Here is a 7,388-nt window from a genome sequence, read left to right on the forward strand (position 1 = left end):
TGACGTTGGAGTTTTACATCTAGACTGTATTTAACACTCACGCCAGAAGGTGGTTGATCTTTGGGTGAATAACCACACTGGTAGACTAAATAGTATGGGGACTATCATCCAGCCTTACTTAAAACCGGTCCAGATTCTGTGGATTTCTTTTTACAGATCTCCCACTCAAGACAATTACAGACATTACATCATGAAGCAGTTGCAGAATTGTGATATTCTTGGATATTCCAAATCTTGTGAGAAAGGGAATGGCCATTTGCAAAGTAATGTATTTGCCTTTGTCACACTTCAGATCTTTATTGAACACATCCACCTCAAATCCTATTTGTTTTAGAACTGGCAGATCTATGCTAAAGATGATCATGTCAGCCTGGCAACTATAAGAGAAATGGTGTGAACAAAGACACAACCATATATAATTTTCATGGATCACACTAAGGCATTAGAGAATGTGAGCAGAGGCAATCAATTTAAGATGCTGGAGAGAGTTTTCTGCCTCTCAAAGCTGCTTGATATGATCTCTTTTCATGATGAGACAACATTGAAATTCTTTGTGATCCTCAATTGGTTGAAAACAGGCTTATGTTCTGGCACTGAGATCTTTGGCATATTCTTCTCTTTACTGATGTGATAAACCTTCAGGTCATTCATATAGAGGTGTACACTTGCATATCAGAATTGACAGAAAGCTGTTCAGTTTTGTTGACCTGGGATACAAGTTAGTCTGTACAGACAATGGAGCACTAACATAGAACACGACAGCATAGGCCCTTCAGCCCTTGACGTTGTGCTGACCTTTTATCCTACTCGAAGATCAAACTATCTTACATACCCTTTATTTTACTATCATCCATTTGTCTATCCAAGAGTCACTTAAATGTCCCTAGTGTATCTGACTTTATTACCACTGTTAGCAGTGCATTCCACGCACCCACCACTCTCTGCATAAAGAACCAATCTCTGACATCTCCCCTAAACCTTCCTCCAATCACCTTAAAATTATGCCTCCTTTTGATAGCCATTTCTGCCCAGGAAAAAGTCTTTGATTATTCGCTCTATCCATGCCTCTCATCTTGTACACCTCTATCAAGTCGCCGCTCACCCTTTTTCACTCTAATGAGAAAAGCCTTAGCTCCCTCAACCTTCTTCATAAGTCATGCCCTCCAGTCCAGGCAGTATCCTGGTAAATCTCCTCTGCACCCTCTCTAAAGCTTCCACATCCTTCCTATAATGAAGTGACCAGAACTGAACACAATAATCCAAGTGAGGTCTAACTAGGGCTCTGTAGAGCTGCAGCATAACATCGTAGCTCTTAAACTCAACCCGCGTGCTAATGAAAACCAACACACCGTACATCTTCTTAACAATTTTATTAACTTGGGTGGCAACTTTGAAAGATCTGTGGACGTGGCGCCAAGATCGTCTGTTCCTCCACACTACCAAGAATCCTGCCTTTAACCCTGTATTCTGCATTCAAATTCGACCTTCCAAAGTGAATTACTTTTCACTTTTCCAGGTTGAACTCCATCTGCCACTTATCACTACAGCTCTACATCCTGTGAATGTCCTGTTGCAACCTGCAACAGTGGTCCACACTATCCACCACTCCACCAACCTTTCTGTCATCGGCAAAGTTATTAACCCACCCTTCCACTTCCTCATCTAAGTAATTTATAAAAATCACAGTGCAGAGTTCCCAGAGCAGATCCCTGCGGGGCACACTAGTCACTGAGCTCCAGGCTGAATACCACCCTGTGTCTTCTATGGGCCAGCCAATTCTATATCTAGACAGCCAAATCTCCCTGCATTTCATGCCTCCTTACTTTCTACAGCATACTATGGGGAACCCTATCAAACACCGAGCTAAAGTCCATGTATATCACACCACTGCTCTACCTTCAATGTGTTTTGACACATGCTCAAAGAATTCAAAAGGCTAGTGAGGCATGACCTGCCCCTCTAAAAGCCATGCTTTTCCAAATAATCATAAACCCTGTCTCTCAGAATCCCCTCCAATAATTTGCCCACCACAGATGTAAGACTGACTGGTTTGTAATTCCCAGGATTATCCCTATTCCCTTTCTTGAACAAGGGAATAACATTTGCCACCCTCCAAACATCTGGCACTGGGCCAGCAGACAGTGAGGATGCAAAGATCATCACCATAGGCGCAGCAATCTCTTCCCTCACATCCTGTAGTAAACTTGGGCATATCCTGTCTGGTCCAGGGGACTTATCTATCCTTTAGCTTTTCAAAGTTTTCAGCACATTCTCCTCCTTAACATCAGCCTATTAGAGCATATTGGCCTGTTTCACGCTGTCCTCACAAATGATAATGTCCCTCTCAGTAGTGAATACTGAAGCAAAGTATTCATTTGAGGACCTCCTCCAATTCCAGGCACAAGTTACCTCCACTATCCCTGTTTGGCCCCACCCTCACACGGGCCATCCTCTTGTTCCTCACCTAAGCATAGAATGCCTTCGGGATTTCCTTAATCCTACCCACTAAAGCTTTTTCATGCCTCCTTCTAGCTCTAAATCCATTGTTCAGTTCCTTCCTGGCTACCTTGTAACCCTCGAGCCCTGTCTGATCCTTGGTTCCTCAACTGTAAGTAAGCTTCCTTCTTCTTCTTAACTAGATGTTCCACATCCCTAGTCACCCAAGGCTCTTTCAACCTACCATCCCTTCCTTGCCTCAGTGCTGGACAGGTTTGTCCCACTATCAGCAAGTGCTCTCCAAACAACCTCCACACTTCTGTTGTGCATTTTCCTGAGAACATCTGTTCCTAATTTCGGCATCCCAGTTCCTGTCTAATAGCAATGTAATTTCCCCTCCCCTAATTAAATACTTTCCCATACCGTCTGCTCCTATCCCTCTCCATGACTATAGTAAAGATCAGGGAGTAGTAATCACTCTCACCAAAATGCTCTCCCACAGAGAGATTGGACACCAGGCCTGGTTCGTTGCCAAGTCCAAAATGGCCTCCCCTCCAGATGACCTATCTACATATTGAGTCAGGAATCCTTCCTGGACTCACCTGACAAAAACTGCTCCATCCAAACTATTTGAACTAAGGAGGTTCCAATCAATATTAGGGAAGTTAAAGTCACCCATAACAACAATCCTGTTACTTCTGCACCTTTCCAAAATCATCTTCCCAATCTGCTGCTCCATGTCTCTGTTGCTATTTTTTAGATTTTTAGATTACTTACAGTGTGGAAACAGGCCCTTCGGCCCAACAAATCCACATCGACCCTTCGAAGAGCAACCCAACAAGACCCATTCCCCTACATTTACCCCTTCACCTAAGGGAATCTGTTGAAAACTCCCAATAAAGTGACTGCCCCTTTCCTGTTTCTGACTTTCACCCATACTGACTCTGTAGACAAACCCTTCTTGACAACCTCCCTTTTTGCAGTTGTGATAATGTCTCGATAACATTCCAAAATGTGAATAAAAGTTTATAATTTATTTTTATAATTTGGGAATTGGATTGTAGAGGTAAGGGGTTTCTGGTTTTAGTTCTGTGAAGGTGGCTAATATTTTTGTGCAGAGTTCAAATATCATTTCCAAGAATGCACATGATTTAAGCTAAATTTACTAAACAATATACATCAGTTAATTAATGAAATGTTTACCTTTTATGGCAGAGTAGGTTTTACTTGGCAAGAACAGTTTCATACCAGAACAGCAGTCTAATTTGTAGCAGTACAGTACAAGCTTTCAGAGCTGAAAGAAATTGTGAAATTAGATTCCCTACAGTGTGGAAACAAGCCCTTCGGCCCAAAAAGTCCACCCTGACCCACCGAAGAGCAACCCACCTAAGATCCATTTCCCTACATTCACCCCTGACTAATGCACCTAACACTACAGGCAATTTAGCATGGACAATTCACCTAACCTGCACATCTTTGGACCGTGGGAGGAAACCGGAGCACTCGGAGGAAACCCACACAGACACTGAGAGAATGTGCAAACTCCACACAGACATTTGCCCGAGGTGGGAATTGAACCCGGGTCCCTGGCTAACCACTGAGCCACGGTGCCGCTCATAATTATTTTAGTAGTTTTAGTAGACTGAGCATTTCTTAAAGTTGAATTATTAGAAGTTGATGAAATGATCAGTGTCTTGTGAAGAGACAGTAATGGAGAGAATCACATCTGGTAAATGGATAGAAAATTGCCAAAGGAAATGCAATCTCGACAGTGAAGTAAGAAATTAAAGAATTAAAACTGGGTTATAAGTCTGTAAAGGATATTGCTAGAAAAAGGGTTGAATATTTCTTTTGATGTTTATGTTAAGATCTTTTTTAAAATGGTCCAAGATACAGCTGTTTTGTGTAATAAACTTGCGTTCTTTTATTAAAAATATGTTCAGTCACTGAACACCATGGCAACCAACAGGAAATGTAAAACTAAATGACCTGTCAAGCCAGGTTTCACGCTGAGATCTGACTTGTTAGTCGTGTTAGCAGCTGGGATCATAACATTATAAATAATACCTGTGTTGGCAAATAATGTTTTAATGGTTGCAAACAATCTGGTATGATTGTCAGTATCAGGAAGATATTTGTCATAGTCCATATTGTTGGCACACCACCATCTATCAGTTTTGATAATATGCAAGTTGCTGACGGCTTCCCATGACTAAGGTCCACATTCATCAGCACCTTATCACTTGATGCTAAAATCAATACATATCATAAACTCTGCAGCTATGTCATGTCCAAGCTAAGTGAATCTGAAACATCAGAATCCTGACTGAACACCAAACTGTGACCCTGTCAAGCATGTCTCCTAAGTGTATTCCTCAACATTTGTGAGGAAGCAGAAAAACCTCAACAGCTTCCATCTTTGCTATGTTAAATGTATTTTCTTCACACCTACTAATCCCTTCATACATTGCTTAACCAACATTGGCACTGGTTTAGCTATGTTGATCACACAAATGACTGCAATACACCTAAAGGTCTTCTGGACAATGAACTGGTCACTGAGTCACAACTTCCTGGGGCATCCATATCTCTACCACAAAGACATCAGCATGAAGATGGCAGATGTTAGCAGTGACAACTGAGACACCAGTTGATGTCTATCACCACGAGAGGCTGAATGTTTGTAGAAAAAAATAGTAGTACAATAGAAAACAGACCAATAAATACTACATCACCTCAATCTAATAGCTTCCTCTGCAGCAAATGAGACCACTATGCCAGGGTATCTAAGCCATAAACAGGAAATGTTTCACAAAGAGTTGACCACTGGCACAAACCCCATCTTACACATAATAAAGAAATGTAGCTAATTTGCACAAAGCAATGTGATGACGACCAGATGAATTAATGATATTAAGGAATAAAGATTGACCATTCAACATAACATCCTTACTCTTCTTCAAAACAGGGCCAAAGCATCACTCAAATCTAGCCAAGCCAGCAAATGGGTATCAGTTTATCATCTATGAAAGATTGTACCATTGACACTGTAGTACTGCTTCTATGTTGCACTAAAGTCATAGAGATGTGTAGCATGGAAACTGTCCAACTTGTCCATATTGACCAGATATCCTAGATAAATCCAGTCCCATTTCCCAGTATTTAGCCTGTAGCCCTTTAAAGCCTTCCTATTCATATACACATTCAGGTGCCTTTTAAATGTTATAATTGTACCAGCTTCTACCACTTCCTCTGGAAGCTCATTTCATACATACACCACTGTCTGCATGAAAAAGTTGCCCTTTAGGTCCCTTTTAAATCTTTACCTTCTTACTTTAAACCTATGCCATCTAGTTATTGACTCTCCCATCCCAAGGAAAAGACCTTGTCTATTCACCCTATCCATGCCTCTCATGATTTTATAAATCTCTGTAAGGTCACCCCTCAGCCTCCAATGCTCCAGAGAAAACATCCTCAGCCCATCCAGCATCTACCAATAGCTCAAATCCTTCAACCCTGGCAACATGCTTGCAAATCTTTTCTGAATCTCAAGTTTCGCAACATCCTTCCTATAGCAGGTAAACCAGAATTGCACACAGCATTCCAGAAGCGGCCTAACCAATGTCCTGTATAGCTGCAACATAACCTCCCAACTCCTATACTCAACGCATGGACCAAAAAAGTCAAGCATATCAAATGCTGTCTTCACCATCCTGTCTATCTGTGTCTCCACTTTCAAGGAACTATGAACACTATGCACTCCAAAGTCTCTTTGATCAGCAACACTCCCCAGGACCTTACCATTAAGTCCTATTCTGATTTGCCTTTCCAAAATGCAACACCTCACATTTATCTAAATTCTACCATTCCATCTACCAGCTACCTCTCCTCGCCCATGGGCCCATCTGATTAAGATTCTGTTGTACTCTGAGGAATGTCAGGCTCTATTTTTTCGCTCACAACCTTGGAGTGTTTTGGCAAGGAAGAGTGCAGGATTCCATTTGTTTAATGTGACTATTTATGGTGGATTGTCCGCCACTAGTTACACACAGTGCCTTGTGAAAATAATTTTATACCCAGTATAACAAACAACAATTCAGTAAATAATCAGCTGATACAGGATCTTTATGGTTTTGGATTAGAACATAGAACAATATAGCACAGAACAGGCCCTTCGGCCTTTGATGTTGCGCTGACCTGTGAACTAATCTAAGCCTATCACCCTACACTATCCCACCATCATCCATATGCTTATCTAAGGATTGTTTAAATCTTCCTAATGTGACTGAGTTAACTACATTGGCAGGTAGGGCATTCCACACCCTTACCACTCTGAGTAAAGAACCTGCTTCTGACATCTGTCTTAAATCTATCACCCCTCAATTTGTAGTTAGACCCCCTTGTACAAGCTGACGTCATCAACCTAGGAAAAAGACTTTCACTGTCTATCCTATCTAACCCTCTGATCATCTTGTATGTCTCTATCAAATCCCCTCTTAGCCTTCTTCTTTCTAATGAGAACAGACCCAAGTCTCTCAGTCTTTCCTCATAAGACCTTCCCTCCAGACCAGGCAACATCCTGGTAAATTTCCTCTGCACCTTTTCTAATGCTTCCATATCCTTCCTATAATGAGGCATCCAGAACTGTAAACAATATTCCAAGTGCGGCCGCACTAGCGTTTTGTATATTTGCAGCATGACATTACAGCTCCAGCACTCAATCCCTATACCATTAAAACCTAACATACTGTATGCCTTCTTAAAAGTACCATCAACCTGGGTGGCAACTTTCAGGGATCTACGTACATGGACTCCAAGATCCCTCTCCACATCCACACTACCAAGAATCCTTTCATTGACCTAGTATTCTGCCTTCCTGTTATTCTTCCCAAAGTGACTCACCTCACATTTGTCTTTATTGAACTCCATTTGCCACCTCTCAGCCCAATTCT

The sequence above is a fragment of the Chiloscyllium punctatum genome, chromosome 40 (genome assembly GCF_047496795.1).
Source record: "Chiloscyllium punctatum isolate Juve2018m chromosome 40, sChiPun1.3, whole genome shotgun sequence".
Taxonomy (NCBI): Eukaryota; Metazoa; Chordata; class Chondrichthyes; order Orectolobiformes; family Hemiscylliidae; genus Chiloscyllium; species Chiloscyllium punctatum.